At 40.8% G+C, this 14,937-nt stretch overlaps 1 non-coding gene across 1 annotated transcript; it reads right to left on the bottom strand.

Annotated features, from left to right (window-relative positions):
- Positions 1-5,556: 5,556 nt before the first annotated feature.
- On the bottom strand, positions 5,557-5,693 carry LOC114009313 (U4 spliceosomal RNA). Its single transcript, XR_003550758.1, has one exon. It is a non-coding gene; the product is annotated as a U4 spliceosomal RNA (small nuclear RNA).
- Positions 5,694-14,937: the final 9,244 nt, after the last annotated feature.

The raw sequence follows: 14,937 nt of genomic DNA, 5'->3' as shown, positions 1-14,937 counted from the left end.
CGCAGGCCCGGAGGCCACACGCCAGCCCCGGCGGCCACACGCCAGCCCCGGAGAGGCAGCGGAACGCGGAGCAGAGCCCCGGCCGCGCAGGCCTGGGAGGTCGCACAGGCGCCGCCGTGGGCGCAGGGCAGATACAGCTTTCTTAACCGCTAGGCTATGGGACTAGACTTCTTTTATAAATTCTGCAAAATCCTCATCATTTCGACCACTGCCAAATTACTTCATTCATACATCTTTCTAGAACTCCAATTAGCTGTGTGCTAAAACTCTACACTTGAACCTTAATGTCTCAACCTTTCTTTTATTTATTTATTGTCTATATCTCTAAATTATTTTCTGGATAATATCTTCAAAGCCATCCTCTAGCTCATACCTCTTTTGTTGAGTCAATCTGTTCACTGATCTGTTCACACTGAGCTCTTAATTTCATTTAGTTTTTTGTATAATAAGTAGAATTTTTAAAAATTTCTTCATCTGCTTGGTCATGTTTTGAAGATCCTTAATTCATACTCCCTTTTCACTCTTTCTTCAAATATATCAAAGTTATTTGAATAACCAAGACAAAATATAAATTTTACGTATCACTGTCTTGCTCACTACTGCCATGGTTTTAGTACAATTTGTGATTTATTTAAACTATGAACTCATAGCCTTATCATTTTAATCTGTAAGATTTCTGAAATTTAGGTTGAAGTAGATTCCTCCTAAGTGGATTGGGTTTGATTTTCCAAGGCCCCCACGGGTTCTACCAAAGACTACTATATATACATTCTGGGGACCAGCAGTTAGCATAATGGCTATGTCGCTGGACTCCCACGTAGTCTACGCAGTTCGAGCCCCAGACCCGGTGGCTTAAACTCACACTAGGTGTGTGTGCGTGTGTGCCCAAGATCCCGAGAGGAGAATGGAGAAGAAGGGATTGTGGCGTGGGCATCCCCCCGGGGGGTGGTTTCTCGCTTTCTATCTCTCTGTCTGGTGAGCACACACACTCTATAGCAAAAACCTCTCTAAATAAATAAATACATACATACATACATTCTGGAAGTTTTCCTAGGCCTCACAAGAAAGTTACTCTGTAGTGACCTTGTTATAAATTCTCCGTGAAGATATCACCCCCATACACACCTGGGCTCACCACTGCCAAGTTGAAACATTAACATCTTAGTAAAGGAAGGGAAGTGGTCTCCTTTTAGACTCCTCTCCTTAAGGCAGCCCAGGGGTTTGTTTCCTGTGCCCTATGAAGCTATCAAAAGGTAAATTCAGCACAGCTTATGGTTAAGGCAGCTGGATCCCACATGGCCAACTGCACAGTTCAAATCCTAGACCCAGCAGCTTGAAAAAACACACCAGGCCATTGTGCACACGTGGCCAAAATCCCCAAAGAAATGAAGATGGAACTGCAGTGCCACTATCCCCCATGGGGAGTGTTTTCTCACCACCCCCCAACCATTCTCCATACCTCTTCCCCAGGGCTCTAAGCAAGCACAAGCACCCTCTGGCTGAAATTTTTAGAAAATTAGGGGCCATCTGGTGGTCAGGGTGGCTGGATATCACATGGCTGACTGCAAGGTCCGAGTCCCAGACCCAGCAACTTGAAAAACATGCCAGGCATGTATGCCCCAAATCCCAAGAAGACTCTCTTCCCCTCCCTCCCTCCCTCCCTCCAGCCTGCCTTCCCTTCCCACCCTTTCTAGGGAATGCATAGGACCTGGTAGAATAGTGGTTAAGGCAGCAGGATCACATGTAACAGCTGAATGTGTGATTCAAGTCCTGGACCTGGCAGTTTGAGAAACACACCAGGCATGTGTGCATATATGCACAAAATCTCAGGATAGGTAGGAAAGAGGGAAGTTCTGCATGATCATTCTTCATGGGGACTGCTTTCTTACTTTCCTTCTCCCCAAGGAGTGCAGGTGTCCTCTAGCAAGTTTTATACATTCTTTTAAGATCATTATTTTATTTAACTTTTATTTATTTGTTTGTTTATTTTAATTTGACCAGAGAAGGACAGAGAGAGAGAAAGTGAGAAAGCAAGCTGCCAGGTCTGGGACTAAAAACCACAATCGGCCACGTGGGAGCCCAGTGCCCTTAATCACCATATCACTCCCCCCTAACCCCGGCAAATTAAAAATAAAATAAATAAATAAAATAAATAAAAGAACTCAAAGTCATCCAGTTTGGACAGATTTCCACCAGAGTAAAAGCTTAGTTTAAAGCTAGTTAAGATCTGCATTCCCACATTTTTAGTCTCTTGCCAGCACAGTGGTGCAGTTTTAAAGTTTTTTTTTTTCCAATTTATTTATTTGCATTCATTCACTGTACATCATTACAGCATACAAAATGAGATTTTCCATCCAGAGTACACTGTATATTGTCTCAATCAAGCACATCAACAAACATGTTATTATTAGCAAATGTTTTGTATTTTTTTTTAAAAAAGATATTTTTGCTGTAAGGTGTGTGTGCTTGCCAGAGAGACAGAAAGCAAAAAAAATCACACACACACCCCCACACAGACATACCCCGCCCCAAGAGGGATGGCCACTCAGCAATCCCTTCTCCTCCATTCTCCTCTTGGGATTTTGGGCACTCATGCACACGCACCTGGCCTGAGTGTCAAGCTGCCCGGTCTGGGACTAAAACTGCACATGGGAGTTTGGCGCCTTAACCACTACCACACCTGCTGACCCCTAAAGACTTTAAATACACATTTTATGCAGCATTTTTTCTCAGTAATATTATTCATCTCTAATTTAGCCTTACTGTGAGAAACAATGCTGACTCTATTTTTAACATAACACTTGTTTTCCCTTCTCCACTACTAGTCTCTAAGATTTTAGAGCAACATTTCTTACCTGGATTACAGCAGGCTCATAACTGATCATCACACCATCTTCCACCTTGCTGCTGCCTATATGTTCCAAAATACAAGTTTGATTTTTATCCCTTTCCTATTTAAAATCCCTAATGGTGCTCTCAATACCTACAGTATAAATTCTAACACCTTTGTCATCTGGAAAGTCCTTTGTGATCAGGCCTCAGTACATATTCCTCTGGTTTTGCCTTTCCTCTTCCCCATCCTATATCATTTACTATAGTTTATATTATTTACATATTTGAAATGCCTTTATCCTCCTAAACCCTTCTCACTTAGTTCATGTATGCTGAGAATCATCCCAAGTATTACTTTGTCAATTACCTCCCTACTCCCATTCCTATGATACTGTTCTATTATATTCATGAATGTAATTCTAACCAGTAAATGTTGGTTTACTTTCCAGCTCCCCCAATGGAGTAGCATTCTTGAACAAAGAAAAGAAGCTAAAGAAAGAGTAACAATCCAATCCTCCTGCCTCAGCCCCCCTGGCTGGAACTAATCATGGTACCACCAGGTATTGTCTTTCTTTTTCCCCAAAAAACAGGGTCTGGCTATGTTGTCTAGGCCAAGCTCAAGTTCGCCATCTCTCTCCTTTAGCCTCTCCAATCACTGGGATTACAAATACATGCTGTTGCGCTGTTTTTAGTTTGGATAGGGAATTAAAACCTCAGTCTGCCATGTGATACACTAGCCCTAGGACCACAGTGTTTCAGCAGCACACATGCACCACCTCTGCTGGGCCAAGGATAGAAGCTTCTTGATGACTATGTGTCATGTTTGCTTGCAAGTAATCATCATATAATAAATTAACTTACATATGTTAGGTTGTCAGGAAAGTCATGATGTATTTTTCTATGCAAAAATGTGTCATGGCTTTCCTGACAACCTGATAAGATCCAAATGAAAATAAATAAATTTAAAAAAATATTTCATAAAAAAAGAAGTAAAAAAAAGTACTGATATACAAAATTAGTGCGATTTGATCTTAAATCAATAGATAACATATTACAAAAAAGGCATTTTATCATTTCACTTATGTCTCTAGAACTATACATATTTATGTTGGTCAAAAAACTTATTTTTATTTTTTAATATTTGTGAGTGTGTGTACACTCACCAGAGAGAGAAAAAGAGAGGGAGGGAGAGAAAGTACCTCCTCACTGGGACACAGTCATACTGTAATTCCGTTTCCATTTCTCCATCCTATTGGAAACTTGAGCATGCATGCATCTGGCATATATTTCAAGGTGCCAGGGCCAAGATTCAAACTTTGTATCAGGTATGTGGGATCCAGCTCCCTTAACTAGGCTATGGAGGCTGATCCTTAAAAACTTTTTTTTTCAAATAATTATTTAAGTAATTTTATTTATTCATTCATTTATTTTAATTTGACCAGAGAGAGACACACACAGAGAGAAAAAGAGAGAAAGAGAGAGAGGGAAAGTGAGAAAGCAAGCCACCAGGTTCGGGACTCAAACTGTGGTGGACCATGTGGGAGTGTCCAGCACCTTAACCACCATGCCACCTGCTGATCCCCCAAAAAACATTTCTTTTGTTGTTTGTTTTGCTTTAGAGACTTTTTGCTATAGGGCACATGTGCTCACCAGAGAGGCAAAGAGAGAAAGATAGAAAGTAAGAAATCAATCCCAGGAGGGATGGACATGGTGCAATCCCTTTCCTCATTTTCCTCTCAAGATTTTGGGCACCATTTACACATGCCTAATATGAGGTTTAAGCCGCCAGGTCCAGGACTCAGGTCCAGGACTGCGACTATGTGGGAGTCCAGTGACATAACCATTTTGCCATCTGCTGGTCCTCCTTGATTAAGTATATTATTTGTGTGTGTGTGTGTGTGTGTGTGTGTGTGTGTGTGTAGCAAAAAAAAAAAAAAAAAAAAAAAAAAAGGGAAAAAAAAAAAAAAAAAAACAGAAAATGATACCAGGAGAAAGTAGAACCCCTGCAGGAATATAAAACTGCTGTGGAAAATAGCATAGGATCCTCAAAAAGTTAAAAATAGATTTATCACACAATCCAGTAATTTCAATTCTAGGGATATACCAAAAAAGGAACTAAAAGCAGGGTCTCAAAGAGACATTTGTTGGGGCCAGCAGGTGGTGTGGTGGTTAAGGGTGCTGAACTCCCACATGGCCAACCATGGTTCAAGTTCTGAACCTGGCAGCTTTCTCTCGCTCGCTCTCTCTCTCTCTCTCTCTCTCTCTCTCTCTCTCTCTGTCCCTCTCTGGTCAAATTAAAATAAATAAAAATGAATGAATGAATAAAGTTAAATAAAATAATTTTTAAAAAGAGACATTTGTTCATATCATTAGTTCATAGCAGCCTATTCACAATAGCTAAAATATGGAAGCAAATCTTCATCTGTCAACAGATAAACAGATAAATAAAATGTGGTGTATATATACACATATATACACACACATATGTATATATATAGACACACACAATATAGTACCATGGAGCCTTAAAAAGCAAAGAAATTGACATATGCTACAACATGGATTAACCTCAAGAACATTACGCTCAATGAAATAAGCCAATCACAAAAAGACAAACGCTGTATGATTTCCACTCCTATGAGGTATTTACAATAGTCAAAATATAGAAACAGAAAGCAGAATGGTGGTTGCTAGGGGCTAGAGGAACAGGGAATGAGGAAAGGGAAATAAACTGTTTTAACAGATAATACAGTTTCGGTTTTATAAGACAGAAAGTTATGAAAATGAGTGATGGTTTCAATTAGCAATAATCGCGCCTCAGATAAACCTCATTGGCTACAATACTGCCACTGCGCAAAGCTAAAATGAGTGATGGTAATGGTTATACAACGTTACGAATGTATTTAATAGCATTTAACTGTATACTTAAAAATGATTAAAATAGTGAACCAGCCTGTGGCCTGATGGCTAAGGCAGCTAGATCCACATGGCTGACCACATGGTTCAAGTCCCAGACCCAGTGACTTGAAAAACACATCAGGTGCATGTGCGTGCATGCCTAAAATTCCAAAAAAAGAGAGAAATGAAAAAGAGATTGCAATATGACCATTTCCTATGAGGGGTGCTCTCTCACTTTCTTTCCCTCCCTCTCTCACCGTCTTTTTCTCCCTTGCTGAAGAGCACACACAACAAATTTTTAAGTTATTAAAATGATAAATTTTGGTAGCCAGCAGATGGCGTAATGGTTATGTCACTCGACTCTCACATGGACAACCATGGTTCAAGCCCTGGACCTGGCGGCTTGAAACTCATGCCAGGTGTATGTGTGCCCAAAATCCTGAGAGAATAATGGAAAAGGTATTGCAGCATGGCTATCTCCCTTGGAGGAATGATTTCTTGCTTTCTGTCTCTGCCTCTCCAGCAAGCAAACATGCCCTATAGCAAAAATTTCCCTTAAAAAAAAAAAAAGATAAATTTTGGTATGTGTACTTCAGAATAATTTTTTTTTAATGTAAACACCAGACATCCTTTTTTGAAAATTGGAAAAATACAAAATTGATTTTCATTTTGGGTTTGCCTTAAATCTGGGTATACTTAAGTTCTACAGTACCAGGGAGGATTATCCTTTAAAAGGGTTTCATATATGTATTATTCAAACTTGAGAAACTTTCATAGACTATTTTCTACCCTTTAACTGTGAACATCTCACTAGTCAACCAACAAACCCTACAGTTTGATTTCATTAATACCACTATGATCCAACCCCTTCTCTCCACTGCTATAGTCTTTTTTTTTAACCTCTTACTTTGCCAAAGGGCACATGTGCTCATCAGAGAGACAGAGAAAGAGGCAAAGAAAACAAACCCCAATGGGATGTAGTCATATTCCAATCCCTTCTCTACCCCACAAAGATTTTGGCCATGTACACACACGCGCCTGGCAAGTTTTTCCAGCCTCTGGCGTTGGGATTCCAACCACACAGTCAGCCAGGTTAAGGCTCCCTTAACCCCTAGGCCCCAGGGCCAGCCTGCTACAGTCTTAGTTCAAGTATTTACCATCTATTAATGAACTACTGCATCTGTTTTTTATTATGTGTTCCTTTGATATACCTTCTATATTGCAAAATAATGTAAAGGCTGTGGATCTCCCACATCAACAGTTTTGGATTGACTACTGGAAAAGGTTGAATTTCTCTTGAACTACATGCAAGACTTAACCCTTATTTACCTCTCCAGTTTTATATCCTTCTACTCATTTCTTCTGGAAATACTGAAGTAATCTAGGCAGTCCCTTGGTAGTACTTTTATAAAGCCATAGGTTTACATGATTTATATAGTAGTGGTATCAGTCTATCAAGTCTCTCACTTTTCTGCACAACACACCAAATACCTTTTTATTAAGTTCTAGATCTTCTCCCACCTGCTTCACCCTGACATAAAGGAACATATACATCCTTTTCCTTAGGATCCTAATCTCTATCCTTGTCTCTGTTACCTCTTCTTTTACTTTTTAGTTTTGCTATAAGGTGTGTGCATTCCCCTGAGAGAGGGAGACAGAAAGAGAAAGTGAGAAATCAACCCCTGAGGGGATGGCCGCGCCACAATCTCTTCTCCTCCACTTTCTTCTCGGGACTTTGGACATGTATGCACATGCATGAATGTGGCGTGCTTTTCAAGCTGCCAGGTCTGGGACTTGAACTGCACTGTAGACCATGTGGGATCCAGCTGCCTTAACATCCATGCCATCTGCTAGCCTCACCTGCTAAGCTCTTCTATCTTGCAAACTTTTAAGAATTCACTGAACTGGCCCAGTTCTTACTTTCTTCATCCCAGTTACCTCTCCCTAAATTCACGAACTGAGCCAAAAGTTCTCGGTTGTAGAATGTACAAATTTACATTCTCACCACCAGAAAATGCACTTTAAAAAATGAAATCATGGACAGCAGATGGCATAATGATTACATTGCTGGACTCTCACAAAGTTGACCACAGTTCAAGTCCCAGACCCAGGACTTATACGGTGATAGTGGAGTGAAACTCACTTTTGCCCTAAGAGAAATGAATGCTGGCCTTCGGTCATTTTGAAATTTATTTATTCATAAGAAAATTCTATTTTAAAATGATCCTGCAGGGGCCACCAGTGTGACTGTTAAGGCACTGAACTCCCACATGGCTGACTGCAGTTCCATCCGGGACCTGGAGGCTCACGCTCGCTCACTCGCTCTCTCTCTCTCTCTCTACCTGGAGGCTTGTGTGCTCTCTCTCTGTCTCTCTCTCTCTCTGTCTCTCTCTAGTGAGCACACATGCCCTACAGCAAATTTAAAATAATAAAAAAATAATTCAATTAAATTAATAAGTCTTTTAAAAATAAATAAAAAGGTGGGGACCAGCCGTTAGTGTAATGGCTATGTCGCTGGACTCCCATGTAGTCGACCGCTCTCTTTCTGTCTCTCTGTCTCTTTCTGTCTGTCTGGCAAGCGCACGCACCCTATAGCAAAAACCTCTCCCTAAATAAATAAATAAATAAATAAATAAATAAATAAATAAATAAAATCCTGCATACAAACTGTTGTCACCCATTCCACCACTCTGCACCTACCAGAACGCCAATGCCACTGCCATAGGAACTAGTTAGAGAACTTGGGTCCTAAAGTAAAATAAAAGATGCTATGAAAATAAGAAATCTGTTAAGCCAAACTTCAGAGATGAATCATCAACAATATGATCTGCCTATCCCAAGTATTTCCCTAGTAGGCTTAATTTTTTTTTTTTTAACTTTACTATCCCACCTAAGATACTATCAATTAAAAGGTTAATTTGGGTAAACAAATATCCTAAATTTTAAAATACAGATTTTTGGTCCAGTCTCATGGTGCAGCTGGCAGCAAACTAAATTGCAGTGCTGGAAGACACATGGTCAACAACAGGTTTGGATCCCACAGTAAACTTGAAAATAGGCCAGTGCCCAGGATCCCGGGTTGGGAAAAGGAGAAAGTATCCTGATGAGAGTGTTCTCTCTCTCTCTGTCTCTCTCACATGTTCTCTATCATGAATAAAATGAACTTTATACAGACATTCATTAAAGAGTTGAGGACTTGGGACCAGCAGTTAGCGTAATGGCTATGTCGCTGGACTCCCATGTAGTCGACCGTGGTTCGAGTCCTAGACCCGGTGGCTTAAAACTCACATCGGAGAAGTGTGTGTGCATGCCCAAGATCCCAAGAGGAGAATGGAGGAGAAGGGATTGCAGCGTGACCATCCCCCCTGGGGGGTGATTTCTTGCTTTCTATCTCACTCTGTCTGGTGAGCGCACGCGCCCTAGAGCAAAATCTCTCCAAAAAAAAAAAAAAAAGTTGAGGACTTAACCAATTATTTTACCATGTGAATTAATTTAATCACCACTTCCCCCACAAAGTCAATTACAATGAACTGAGGGTTGATTATAGAGAATAAAGAGTGTTATTTTAGGGGAAAATAAAGAGGGATATAAGTAACTTTGGCATCCCAAATGCCTTTTGAAGGGGGAAGTAACGAAGGTCTATAAGTGCCACAGGTAACCAAAAGCACCGAGAAGACAGGGAGTACCTAGGGACAGAGATACGCCAATCAGTTGGAATAAATGTATGAAAATGTTGCTTCTGACTACTTCTGTGCCCAGCAATAAAGAGAAAACATTCTTTATATTCCCTTCTACATTCAGGCTAAGGAGTATATCATAAATATTTTGTGCATGCAAACTACTCAGATAAGCTTGGGTTCGAATCCTAGTTTTGTCATTCACTACTCTGTGTAACTTGGAGCAAGTTACTATTTTCTCTAGGTTTCAGATTCCTCAGTTACAAAATGGAAATATTACCAACTTCGTGTGTGTGTGTGTGTGTGTGTGTGTGTGTGTGTGTAGCTTAAGAAAATTTATATGAGGGCTAGTCGGTGGTGTAGTGGTTAAGGCAGCTGGATTCCACATGGCCAACTGCAGTTCAAGTCTTAGACCTGGCAGCTTGAAAAACACACTGGGTGCGTGCCCAAAATCCTAAGAGCAGAGTGAAGGAAAGGGGACTGCAGTGTGGCTGCCCCTTTGGGAGGGTGCTTTCTCAGTTTTCTTCTCTTTCTCCCCCTCCCCATCTCAACATAGGCACATGTACCACATAGCAAAACTAAAAAAAGAGAGGGAAAAGGACAATTCACGTTAAAGAACTCGACATAGTTCTTAAAAGCAGAGAGAGGGGACCAGTAGGTAGCATGGTGGTTAAGGCGCTGGATACTCCCACATGGCTGACCCCGTTTTTAGGCCCAAACCTCGTGACTTGCTTTCTCAATTTATCTCTCTCTCTCTCTCTCTCTGGTCAAATTAAAATAAATAAATAAAATAATTTTTTAAAAAAGCAGAGAAAAATCAGTAGCTATTAATCAATGTAAACTATCCCAAGTTAAACAGTAGTCAAGTTGTCCATTAAGGACAAATGAAAAATACATGAAGTATGAATACAGAATACATTTTGTAAGATAGTAAACAGAATAAGACATCTCGGTTTTCTTTTTTTCAGTCATCTGATGCTATGAACATGTGTTTCACTCTTGTTCAACACTTATTTTTTTAAGGCAGGAGCACAATGAAGACAGTAAAAAAGTACTACAGTAAGAACAGTAAATATTATGGATAAAGAATAAAATTATACATGGGACTGAGGAGAAGCATCAAGTGCTGATGCAGAGGCAATAGAAAAGTTGATACAAGCAAAGGTAATATATTGAGAAATGTCCGATGACCATAAGTCTACAGAACTAAAGCTTAAAACAGATGATTTAAAAAAGGATTCTACAAAGAATGACTTGTAGACATAAAAAGAAAAATCTATAGTAAAGAAGGGCCAGCGGTTGGCATAGCAGTTACATCACTGGACTCCCACATGGCTGACCATGGTTTGAGTCTTGGACTCAGTAACTTGTGTACCTGTGCCCAAGATCCCGGGAGAAGAATGGAGAAGGGATTGTGGCGCAGCTATCCTACCCCCCCAGGGGGGTGATTTCTCACTTTTCCTGTCACTGTCTCTGTCTAGCACATGCACCCTAAGGCAAAAACCTCTTAAAAAAAAAAAAAATTACAGTAAAGAAAGTAACTGAAATTTTGGGGCAGATGGTATCGACATTCAGAGACCAGAATAAGGGAGGGACAGGATGGGAAAAGACCATTTTGCTATTCTGTCTATAAACCTTGCTTAACCGTTTATGCTACTGATAATCTAACCTCTAGGCAGCACATCCCTTAGATAGCCCTGTCATCCTCCACTGACGACATGACACAATGACTTCTATCTTTGGAAGAAGATAGAAGAGCTTTTAAAAAAGTGCCTCACACATTAAGATTTGTTTTTTGGGGGCCGACAGGCGGAATGGTGGTTAAGGCAACTGGACTCCCACATAGCTGACGGCGGTTCAAGTCCTAGACCTGGTAACTAGCTTTCTCACTTTCCTTCTCCCTCTCTGTCTATCTCTGGTCAACCTCAAAAAAATTAAAATGAAATAAATAAATAAATAAATAAAATAATGACAATGAATAAAATTAAATTTAAAAACAAATTTTTAAATCTTGGCAAGAATGAAAAAAATGTAGTGTTAGAAAGTCCATTAGCAAAGCCTACCATTCATTTCAGTGAATAAAACCAACCTATATATATGTGCCATCTGTTCTTGTGTTATTATTCTTGGTATATGGGTTGTTGTATCACTTAGGGTATCATTTTAGAAACAGAAGATAACTGAAAGTAAAGGTTACAGTTATTTTTAATGTCTGGAAGTATTAGAGGCACTTAGTCACATGAGAGACCATTTTTGGTGTTTCATGACTGGAAAGGATGTGGCACTACTGTCATTTAGCAAAGTCAAAGGTACTGTTATAGGCTGAAAAATGCTCCCCACCCTCATCTTCCCAAAGACTGCTTACACCCGATATCTGGCTTCCAGAATCATGAGAATAAATGTATGCTAAGCCACACAATTTGAGGTAATATGTAACAGCAGCCATAGGAAACTAATACAAATGCTAAATCTACCATAATGAATGGAACAGTCCTATACCTCAAAAATTGTCCTGCCCCAAATGCAAACCCCATCCCTCGAAGCTAAACAAAAGAATATGAAAAATTGAAGTTTAACTGAGAGGTAAAAGGAATAGTAAGAGTGGCTAAATGATACAAGAGAAGAAAAAGTGATTAACAAGTTTAATGAAGTTACAAGTTTTACCTACATACCCTGGGGTAGTAACAATTTTTGTGGCTCAGCTGTAAAGAATTTGGACTTCTACCTCATTATAGTTAGGATAAAGAACATATTAGTGGTGCAATGGTGGTTAAGGTGGTTGGATTCCACACGGCCAACTGCGCAGTTCAAGTCCCAGATGCCAAAGCTTGAAAAATACAGTGGACAGGGCTACCGGATGGTGTAATGGTTACATCGCTGGACTTCCACATAGTCGATCACAATTCAAGTCCTGGACCTGGTGGCTTAAAACATACTGGGTGAATGTACATGTGTGCCCAAAATCCTGAGAGGAGCTTGGAGGACAAGGAATTTCAGCATGGCCATCCCCCCAGGAGGTGATTTTTCGCTCTCTGTCTCTCTGGTAAAGTGCACGTGCCGTATGGCAAAAATCTCTTAAGAAAGAAAGAAGAAAAGGAAGGAAAAAAGAAAACACACACATACACCAGTCATGAGTGCCCACATGACCAAAATCTTAACAGGAGGGAGAAACGGAGAAGGGACTACATCATGAACATTCACTGTAGGAGCTCTTTTCTTCATTTTCCCTCTCACTCTCCTGTCTTTCTAGTGAGCACATACCCACTAGCAATTTATTTTGCGGGGAGAGATTTTTGCTATAGGGAGCGTGCGCTCACCAGACAGAGAGAGACATAGAGATAGAAAGCGAGAAATCATCCCCCAGGGGGGATGGTCATACTGCAATCCCTTCTCCTTTCCACATAGTCGATCACAATTCAAGTCCTGGACCTGGTGGCTTAAAACATACTGGGTGAATGTACATGTGTGCCCAAAATCCTGAGAGGAGCTTGGAGGACAAGGAATTTCAGCATGGCCATCCCCCCAGGAGGTGATTTTTCGCTCTCTGTCTCTCTGGTAAAGTGCACGTGCCGTATGGCAAAAATCTCTTAAGAAAGAAAGAAGAAAAGGAAGGAAAAAAGAAAACACACACATACACCAGTCATGAGTGCCCACATGACCAAAATCTTAACAGGAGGGAGAAACGGAGAAGGGACTACATCATGAACATTCACTGTAGGAGCTCTTTTCTTCATTTTCCCTCTCACTCTCCTGTCTTTCTAGTGAGCACATACCCACTAGCAATTTATTTTGCGGGGAGAGATTTTTGCTATAGGGAGCGTGCGCTCACCAGACAGAGAGAGACATAGAGATAGAAAGCGAGAAATCATCCCCCAGGGGGGATGGTCATACTGCAATCCCTTCTCCTCCATTCTCCTCTCGGGATCTTGGGCATGCATGCACACGCACCCGGCCTGAGTTTTAAGCCACCAGGTCCGGGACGCGAACTGCGGTCGACTACGTGGGAGTCCAGCGACATAGCCATTATGCTAACTGCTGGTTCCCGCAATTTTTTTTAATGGGCTAATTTTAAGGTCCTAATATTACAGGTGGCAGCAGGGTACCTTAATCTATCCCAGTGATTTACCATCTATGGCAGGAACCCCCCTTTACCATTTCTCATTACACGTACCCTTTTCACTTATACCTTAGTTCTTCTTACTTATATCTGTTTTAAGCTTACTAATGGCACATATTTGATGAAAAGTCATTTCCCTGCTACTATCTCCTGGTTCATACCCCTTCTTCATTAGTAACATGATAAAGGAAATATTCCAAAACGCATAATGGAGTCCCATGTCTCTACCACAGCTGGAAGAGCCAAGATAGTCCAAACTTAAAGAGTTCCATATTTCTATTCTCTGTATTATTTTCAGTGCCAAAGGAAGAACAGTGTCTTCACTACCATCAAGGAAACAAAGTATAGCAGTCAAAGATCTTTTTTTAAAACCCCTCTACAGAAATGATAGCAACACAAAGACATTTATTTTTTTGGTTCCACAACTCCCTCCCATTATAACAGATAGACTATCTACCAACTGGTAAATGTAAGTGGGGGATGATTTTGAGAAATAAACTGAAATTTTAATCTCATTAATCCCTAATCCTGGCTTTCAAGAAAAGAAAAAAAAATGTATACACAAAAAACTTACTCTCTATTAAATACAAAGGAAATTAAATAAGTAAGTTAAAAGATAGCTAAAACAAAGCAAATATTCATTGGCTCAAAGTAAGAAAACCTGGGCCAGCCAGTGGTGTGGTGAAGGCAGCTGGATCCCACAAGGCTGACTGTGTGGTTTGAGTCCTGGACCCAGTAGCTTAGAAAACACATCAAGCATGTGTATATGCAAGCTCAAAATCCTGAGAGGATAGTGGAGAAGGGATTACAGAATTGCCCTCCCACCTAGAGGGTCATTTCTTTCTTTCTCTCTCTCTCTCTTTCTCTCTCTTCCTCCCTCCCTCCCATCTCCCTGGCACAACAAACTAAAATAAATAAATAAGAAAACCACAGGATCTGCTGCTGCAGCACAGCAGTAGTACAAATGTCTGAAAGGCTGGAAGTCATGTGGCAATCTTAGGATCAGAGCCCCAGGTAGACCTGAAAACAAACACAGGCACACAAGATCCTAAGGAGCTAGAGGGCTGGGAAAAGAGAATGATGGTGTTGACAAGATGCTGGTGGAGGCGCTTCACTTCCTCCCTGCCACTCTCTCCTCTCTTGCCCACTATCACACACAAAAAAATAAAAATAAACTCAGAACCAGCAGTTGCCGTAATGACTATGTCGCTGGACTCCCATTTAGTCGATCGCAGTTTGAGTCCCGGACCCGGTGGCTTAAACACATGTGTGCATGCGTGCCCAAGATCCCAAAGGGAGAATGGAGGAGAAGGGATTGCGACTTGGCCATCCCCCCGGAGGGTGATTTCTCACTTTCTGTCTCTTTGTCTCTGTCTTTCTGGCAAGCACACTCACCCTATAGCAAAAAACCTT

The sequence above is a fragment of the Tupaia chinensis genome, unplaced genomic scaffold (genome assembly GCF_000334495.1).
Source record: "Tupaia chinensis unplaced genomic scaffold, TupChi_1.0 Scaffold000515_1, whole genome shotgun sequence".
In the NCBI taxonomy this organism is placed as follows: Eukaryota; Metazoa; Chordata; class Mammalia; order Scandentia; family Tupaiidae; genus Tupaia; species Tupaia belangeri.
The sequence above is the reverse complement of the archived record's forward strand: the minus strand, read 5'-3'. Positions and strand labels throughout refer to the sequence as shown.